This window comes from Hyaena hyaena, unplaced genomic scaffold (assembly GCF_003009895.1).
Source record: "Hyaena hyaena isolate Hyena2069 unplaced genomic scaffold, ASM300989v1 scaffold_20, whole genome shotgun sequence".
NCBI lineage: Eukaryota > Metazoa > Chordata > Mammalia > Carnivora > Hyaenidae > Hyaena > Hyaena hyaena.
Window position 1 is genome coordinate 4,763,368 of NW_024080652.1, and position 9,161 is coordinate 4,772,528.

Sequence of the window (9,161 nt, forward strand, 5' to 3'; positions counted from 1 at the left end):
GAGAGGGAGGCACAGACTGAAACAGGCTCCAGGCTCTGAGCTGGCAGTCAGCACAGAGCCCGACGCGGGGCTCGAACCCACGAACCGCGAGATCATGACCTAAGCGAAAGTCGGATGCTTAACCGACTAAGCCACCCAGGCGCCCCTTAAATAATTTTTTAAAAAAGTCACATGCTTTACTGACTGAGCCAGTCAGGAGCCCCTGTCGTTGTTTTTAAATATATAATTTCAGATACACTGATAAATGGTATAAATAAAAGTACAGTAATACTTACTGTATTAGTGTTTTTTTCAGAGAAACAGAACCAGCAGGAGAAACATGTATATTTCTCTTGCTGAGAGAGAAAGAGAAAGATAGAGAGGGAGGGAAGGTGGGCGGGAGATTTATTATGAACAGTTGGGCTATGTAGTTATGGAGGCTGAGAATGATCTGCTGCAAGCTGGGGACCTAGAAAAGCCCATAGTTCTAGGCCAAGGCTAAAAGGCCTGAGGACCAAGAGAGTTGATGGTGTAAGTTCCAGTCTGAAAGCAGAAGACCAATTTCCCATTTTAAACACAGGAAATTCTGCCTCACCCCACCTCTTGTTCTAGTTAAGCCTTCTACACTGGGGAGGGCCATCTGCCTTACTCAATCTACTGCTTCAAAGTCAATCTCATTCCGAAATACCTCCACAGACACACCCAGAATAATGTTTAACCAGCTCTCTGGGCACTCTATGGACTAGTCAGGTTCACGTATAAAATTAACCATCACACTTAGAATCATGGCTATTGAGGGGGATGTGTTATTGTCATAATTAACAATAATAATGAATAATTAATAACAAGAACCAGACCCAACTAACAAACTAATTACCAAGCACTGTATATGCTTTTCTTGTATTATTTTTTTTTCTTGTATTATATTTAATTCTCAAAACAACTCTAAGGGTAAGATAGTACTAATATACCCATTTCACAAATGAGGAAATTAAGGCATATTGACATTTATTAACTTGCTCAAGATCAGGTCTCTGTGAAATGGTACTTTGGAACTTTTTTTTAAGATTCTATTTTTAAATAATCTCTACACCCACTTGCTATTCAAACTCACAACCCCAAGAACAAAAGTCACGCACTCTATTGACTGAGCCAGACACATGCCCTACAAAGGCTCTTTGAACTAATGCCAGGGTCTGCTCTCTTAGTCATGACACTAAGCAACTTCATGTATTTATTCTTTTTTTCCAAAATGTTGAAGAGCTGGTCCCCGTCCTCAAGGAGCTTCCAATATAGTATGGCCATGAGTCCTGCCACAGAAAGAAATCATTTTTTGTTTGGAAGATAGACATGAGGGCAAGGAGATGATGCAGACAAGGCTGTAGGAAGAAGATATGGATCTGAAAGGCCAAGGATTAGTTGGGTTTCCATATTTGTAGCACATTGTAGTTTTCAAGTTCACCACAAAAGATCTCCTATCCTCGATGCCCTCCTACAACATGACACTGACACTCCTCCCACTGAGACATGAGGTCTGTGTTCCTCTCCCTCGTAGCTGGGCAGGACCAGTCTAAGAAGCAGAAACAGGGGTCTGCCTGGGATCTCCAGCGAGCCTGCTCTTGAAACCCGTCATCATAGTGTGTAAAGCTCAGGCCATGTGAAAAGGCCACACATAGGTGTTCCAACAGCCAGCCTCTTCTGAGGACCTAGCCATGGCCAGCACTAACTGCTAGATTCTTGAGTGAGGAAGTGTGATATAATAATAAATATATTTAGGGGCACCTGGGTGGCTCAGTTGGTTAGGCATCGGACTCTTGGTTTCAAATCAGGTCATGATCTCACAGTTTGTGAGTTCGAGGCCTGAGTTGGGCACTGCACTGACAACTGTAGAGCCTGCTTGGGATTCTCTCTCCCTCTCTCTCTGCCTCTCCAGCACTCTCTCTCTCACACAAAATAAATACATAATTTTTAAAAATAACAAATATACTTGGTCTCTGTCCCCAGGTTTTGGGGCAGAGCTCTTAAAACTGCTGGAATTCCTGGAGTAATAGCATTGCCCTTTGTTACTCTTAAGGAGACCTTTTCACCATATCTGAGTTTATGCTAGTTAATGAGGTGATTCATGGCTGAGCCTTTAGATAGCTTCAGGGTGGGGACTGAGCACCAGAAACACCAATCATGTGATGGGAAGGTTGGCCCCTTCAGCACGACCCCCCACCCCAGCCCCCAGAAAAAGAGGGACTGGAGCTTGAGTTCAATCTTGTGGCCAGTAATTTAACTAATTGTCCCTGTGTAATGAGATCCTATAAGAAAATCCTGAAACAATGAGACTGGAAAAGCTTCCCAGTTGGTGAACAGGTCAAAGTGCTGGGTGGTGCGCCCGTATTCCATGGAGAGAAGGCGCGGAAACCCTGCCTCACTCGACTTGGACTTTGTCCTCATCAACTCTTGTTTTTTATTTATTTATTTTAAAGTAATCTGTACATCCGATGTGGGACTCGAACTCACAACCCCAAGATTGAGAGTTGCATGCTCTACGGAACCAGCCAGGTACCCCTTCAACTCTTTTTTTTTTTTTAACCAATTTATTGAAGCATGATTGACAAAAAGCTATATATATTTTTAAATTAATAATTTATTTTAATAATTACCACAATCTATGCCATGAACATATATATCACCTCCAAAGCTTACCTCCTGCCTCCTTTACTATAATCATTATTTGTTGTCATAAGAAAATATAAGTTTTGCGTTCTTGGCAAATGTTTAATTATATAACCAGTATTGTTGATATGGGGCTATGCTGTGCATAAATCTCTAGGACCTCCTCATTTTGTGCAACCGACATTTTGTATTCTAACACCTCCCTTTTCCCTCATCCCTTGACAGCCACCATTCCACTCTCATGAGTTTGCCTATTTCATTGTTTTAATTTTTTTTGTTTATTTTATTTTGTTTTTGAGAGACAGACACAGAGCGTGAGAGGGGGAGGGGCAGAGAGAGAGAGGGAGACACAGAATCCAAAGCAGGCTCCAGGCTCCGAGCTGTCAGCACAGAGCCGGATGCGGGGCTTGAACTTGTGAACCACCAGATCATGACCTGCACCAATGTCAGATGCTCAAACGACTGAGCCACCCAGGCGCCTCCCAAAAAGGTGATTTTATTAAAGCATGGGGACAGGACGCATGGGGACAGGACCCATGGGCAGAAAGAGCTTCACTGGGGCTTTGCTGAGTGACTAGTTATATACTATGGAGTTGTGGGAATAAAGTCAAGAAGAAGTTTCTTTTTTTTTTTAAATATTTTTATTTATTTCTAGGAGAGAGAGAGAGAGAGAGAGACAGCGTGAGCAGGGGAGGGTCAGAGAGAGAGGGAGATACAGACTCTGAAATAGGCTCCAGGCCCCGAGCTGGCAGTCAGCACAGAGCCCGACGTGGGGCTCGAACCCACGAACCGAGAGATCATGACCTAAGCGAAAGTCGGATGCTTAACCGACTAAGCCACCCAGGCGTCCCCCAAAGGAAGTTTCTTAATGGGATTTCCATATGCTAACAAGACTCACTGGAGTGAAAGAGTGAAGGAGAAAACGGAGGTTTAGCTATTGACAAGGTAAGGCTGTTTTTCCCTCTGGCAAATCATGATCATTAATAGTAGGGAGTTTCTGGAGATTAGGCTATTGATAAGGTTGCCCTTTTCTTGTAATTTACTAAGATATTTGTAAACGGATGGAGACTCACGTCCTGCATGACTGTGATCTCTTATCAGTTAACCATTTTTCCCCTTTCCTTTGTTCTTGCGCAGCCAGCATTACCTGAGGAATGTCACACACATTCCAGCTGGGGGGTGGTGATTTGCGGGGTGTCAGTTTGCCTTATGGTCCCTCATGGGCTCCACTCAGGCTTCTGTTCCTGACAAGGAAGGTGGTATTATCATGAGTAACGTTTGGTCACCTACCTGCCTATTGGGGAAAAGGGAGTCCATTCCGTGACTCATAGCCTACTCGAACCACAGGGGCTGGGTTAGAGGAAGTCCCCCTGAAAGAACAGGAAGTTGTGGCTGGTCAGGGAAAATGAAAAGATACCATTGTATTCATTAGGATTAGTTTCAGCGAGAATGACAGACACCTGAAGTGACAGCAGTTTAGACAAGATCAAAGTTTATTTCACGGCATGTAAGAGTCCAGGAGTGCTTCGGTGGCTCAGTCAGTTAAGCACGTGACTTTGGCTCAGGTCATGATCTCTCAAGGTCCACGAGTTCGAGCCCTGTGTTAGGCTCTTGCTGACAGAGCCTGCTTCGGATTCTGTTTCTCCCTCTCCCACTGCCCCTCCCCCACTCACGTTCAGTCTGTCTCTCTCAAAAGTAAACATTAAAAAAAATTTTTTTTTTAATCCAGATGTGAGTAATTCATGCTGGTATGTTCCTCTTATCTAAGAAGCCTACAGGTCCAGCTTTTTCCTCATGTACCAAGACAGAGCTCAAGCCAGCACAAGAGTGACAAGCAGAAGATGGAGAAACAGGGAGGCAAGGGTGGGGCGGAGTGTGAATGAAGGGTCTCCTCAGGGTGATCCCAGGAAGCTGCCTTGCTTCTTATACCCCATCTGTCAGAACTTAGTCACATGACCAAACACCGCCGCTGTGTAGGCTGGGAGATGCAGGTCCTGCTTAAAAAAAAAAAAACACCCTATTTTCTTTTTTCTTTTCTCTTCTAAGGAAGGGAAGAGTGGGTGGGACAGGGCGATTATCAGGTCCTGCCACACGCGCCATTTACCATCTGGCTGCCTGGCACTCACACACATACACCTTTCCACCCGTGAAATATTTTTAGATGCTCTCACCCACCATAATGTAACCATCAAGATTTCATACTCAACCAAGAACACACTCATCAATCTTGGGGAGAGAAACACAGAATCTGGTCCAGGTAGGACGAAGGCTCCAAGTCCAGGACCTCTGGGATGTGCCCTCTGCCTTTGGGCCTATCTCAAGTTCTGTGTTCTGTGGACCAAAGACAAGTACCAGCACCAACTCATCTTCTATAGAATAATAAGGAGCAGGACAAGGAAAGAGAAGTCACAGATTTTCGATATGATACAGGGAGTGAGGAAATGCAGGTAGACACCATCCACAGCCTCCGTTTCCACAAGGAATAAGCAAGTCTGTAGCTGACATCTTTCACTTCCCCTTTCACTACCCTTTCTGACATCCCCTTGTCTTTGGCCAACATCAAAGTCAGTCCGTTAGAGACTTTGTTCAAAGCTTCTGTTCCTGAAAAATCTGAGCCCTTGGTAATCCAGCCCATGGGGGGATTCTGCCATGTTTTGAAACCTTTGTCCTTGATGTATGAGTTATCTATTTCTAGGCAGCCAATCACTCCTGAATTTGGGATGCTTGGGTGGCTTGGTTGGTTGAGCATCCAACTGTTGGTTTTGGCTCAACTCATAATCTCATTCATGGTTCAGGAGTTCAAACCCTACATGGGGCTCCACACTACTGGTGCTGAACCTACATGGGATTCTCTCTCTCTCAAAATACATAAAGAAAGAAACTTAAAAAAAAATCACTCCCAAACTTAAAAGGCTTCAAACAGTAGACAGCAAGCAGGGTCCTGTGGAATGATGATGGCCACTCCTACGCCCTCCCGTGGAGCAGGGGGAATCCCACAGATGCACACTCCCAGGGCTGCAGTGGCAGAGGATTAAATGAGCACGCAGATAGAAACATCAATAGCCTATTCAATGTTGACTTCTTTTGTCTTCAAGCAGCACTCATAAAAAAAGGCATCACAGAGACACTTTGGTCAAAACTAAAAGTCTGAAATGAGACTATGGAGAACCACTGTACTGATACCTAAAAAGTAAATTGCAATTTGCATTATGCTTATCTTTTCGGTAAGCTGTATAAAACTTTAAGCATTCCACAGACACTAAATAAATTTTGCAATTTATTTCATGAGAGTTAACATCACAGAGAGTATTCTGGATTTACCTAGATGACCCATGACTTCTTAAAAATATTTTTTAATGTTTTACTTATTTCTGAGAGAGCGAGCGAGCATGAGCAGGGGAAGGTCAGAGAGAGAGGGAGATACAGAATCTGAAACAGGCTCCAGGCTCTGAGCTAGCTGTCAGCACAGAGCCCGCTGCGGGGCTCGAACCCAAGAAATGCGAGATCGTGAGCCGAAGTTGGACGCTTAACTGACTGAGCCACCCAGAGGCCCCAACCCATGTCTTCTTAAAGTTTATTTATTTGAGAGACAGAGAGAGGGCACAAGAATGCATGGGGGTGGGACAGACAGAGGGAGAGAATGAGAATCCCAAGTGGAGCCTGATGTTGGGCTTCAACCTGTGAACTGAACCATAAGATCATAACCTGAGCCAAAATGGAGAGTCGGATGCTTAACTGACTGAGCCACCCAGGTACCCTGATCCATGACTTTTTGAATGTCATGCTTTTGGTCCTGACACATCCTTGGAGTGATCATTCACTTACAAAATATTTATTGTCCATCCGCTATGTGTCATGAACATTAGTATTGTTTAAAAAAATTTTTTTTAATGTTTTTAACTTATTTTTGAGAGACAGAGAGAGACAGCATGAGCAGGGGAGGGTCAGAGAGAGAGGGAGACACAGAATCTAAAGCAGGCTCCAGGCTCTGAGCTAGCTGTCAGCACAGAGCTCAACGTGGGGCTTGAACTCATGAGCCGTGAGATCATGACCTGAGCTGAAGTCAGACTCTCAACTGACTGAGCCACCCAGGCACCCCAAATGTTAGTATTGTTAACTGATGTTGATAACAATGAAATCCACTTGAAAACTTTTGACATTTTGTAGCCTAACAGAAACATTATATTTATTGTCTTTGGGTATTATTTTTATCTCTTTAGTAAAGATACTTTTAAATATATAGAAAAATAGAAAAGCCTGACAAACTTTTAGGCATCTATCACCCAACACCAATCATAAATATCATAAATATGAGGCTGTTATTATGTCCTTCATATCCTTACTCTCCATACTGGAGTTCTTTTCTTCCTTTTTCCTTTTTCTTTCTTTCTTTCTAAAGATTGAGCAAGGGAGGGAGCGGGGGTGGGGTGTGAGAGAGAGAGAAAGAGAGAGAGAATCTTAAGCAGATTCTCTTTAGCTCTAAGAGCTAATCCCACAAGGGGTTAAATCCCACGACCCTGGGACCATGACCCGAGCCAAAATCAAGAGTCGGGCACTCAACTGACTGAGCCACCCAGGTGCCCCCACACTGAAGTAGTTTAAAGCAAATTCCCTTCATCATAAGATTTTGTTCATAACTACTTTAGGTTGAATGTCTAGGAGAAAGGCTTAATAAAATGGCTATAAAGACATTAGCACACTAAACACAATAATTCTTTAATATCAGATATGCCTAATTCATGGCCAATTTTCTCAGATTATCTCAAAAATAATTTTTAAATATGGAAAATATTAAATGTATGCAAAAGCAGGCAGAGTAGTAGAGTGCATCTCCATACATACAGCATTTGATTTAGCAATGATCAAATTTATGCGTCATTTTGGGTCATCCATACCCACTCTCATTATTTGGAAGCAAATTACATAACATCTGTAAATATTTTAGTATGTATTTTTAAAATATAAACTTTTGGGGTGCCTGGGTAGCTCAGTCAATTAAGCAACTAACTCTTGATTTCAGCTCAGGTCCTGATCCCGTGGTTCGTGGGATTGAGCCCCACATTGGGCTCTGCACTGACAGTGTGGAGCCTGCTTGGGATTCTCCCTCTCCCTTTCTCTGTTCCCTCCCCACTTGCTCTCTCTTTCAAAATAAATAAACTTGGGGCGCCTGGGTGGCTTAGTCGGTTAAGTGTCCGACTTTCGCTTAGGTCATGATCTCGCGGTTCGTGGGTTCGAGCCCCGCGTAGGGCTCTGTGCTGACTGCCAGCTCGGAGCCTGGAGCCAATTTCAGAGTCTGTATCTCCCCCTCTCTCTCTGACCCTCCCCTGCTCACGCTGTCTCTCTCTCTCTCCTAGAAATAAATTAAAAAATTAAAAAACAAAAAAAAACACAAAATAAATAAACTTAAAATATATACAGATACAAACTTTTTATAAATTTAACCATAATTCCATTATCAACCTTAAAAAAATAATACTTCCTTAAGATTAGCAAATTTTCCCAATACCCCCCTCTTAATTTTTTTATTTAAAAATTTTTTTTTACAGTTGACTTTTTGGAAACAAAGTCCCTATGATGTTGGATTTGGTAGACATCAAACTCCCAAATCTGTTTTAAGATTTGAAAGTTTCCCTTTAATTTTTTAAGTATCTTTTTTGTAAATGTCACAATCTTGATTTTTCTGGCTGCATCATTGCAGACATTTAATATGTTCCTGATAATTAGGTCTAGAGGCTTGATGGATTCGGATTCCATTCTTTTTCGATTTTATTTCCTCAGGAGTTGCTTATCTGGTTGTTTCTTTTTGTGGTGTTGACACTCACCAACAGTTAGTGCTTAGATTCATTAATTATGAAGGGCTATAAAATGGTGATACTCTGATTGTAACATTCCTGTTTTACTTATTAGCAGGGGTCCCTCGATAAAGAAAAACATACCCTTAACTACTTACCCTGAAGTTCAGTTTATACAGGTGAAGTAGGACGAATGCTCCATTCTTTCCCTTTATTTAGTAGTTCACAAAAAATGAATTTGTCTCCAAGCATTTTCCAAAGGTAACCAGTGAGATTGTTTTTGATTTTGTTATTGTTATTAGGTACTGAATTGGGTTGAATAGAGTTCCAAAAAGATTCCTGTCCACCTGGAACCTCAGAAGGTGACCTCGTTTGGAAACAGGGTCTTTGTACCTGGAATTAGTTAAGATGAAGTATACTGGAGTAGAGTGGCCCCAAATTCGATGACTGGTGTCCTTACGAGAGGACACGTAGATACACACACAGAGAAGCAGCCAAGTGAAGAAAGAGGCAGAGACTAGAGCGATGCAGCTTCAAGGCAAGGGGTGCCAATGATTGCTGCAACCACTGGAAGCTGGAAAAGGCAAGGAAGGATTCTTCCTGGGGCCCCCCAGAGAAAGCATGGCCAGGACAACACCCTGATTTTATCTCTTAATTATTATCATTTTTAGGCGGCACCTGGGTGGCTCAGTCAGCTAAGTGTCCGATTTCCTTTCAGCTCCAGTC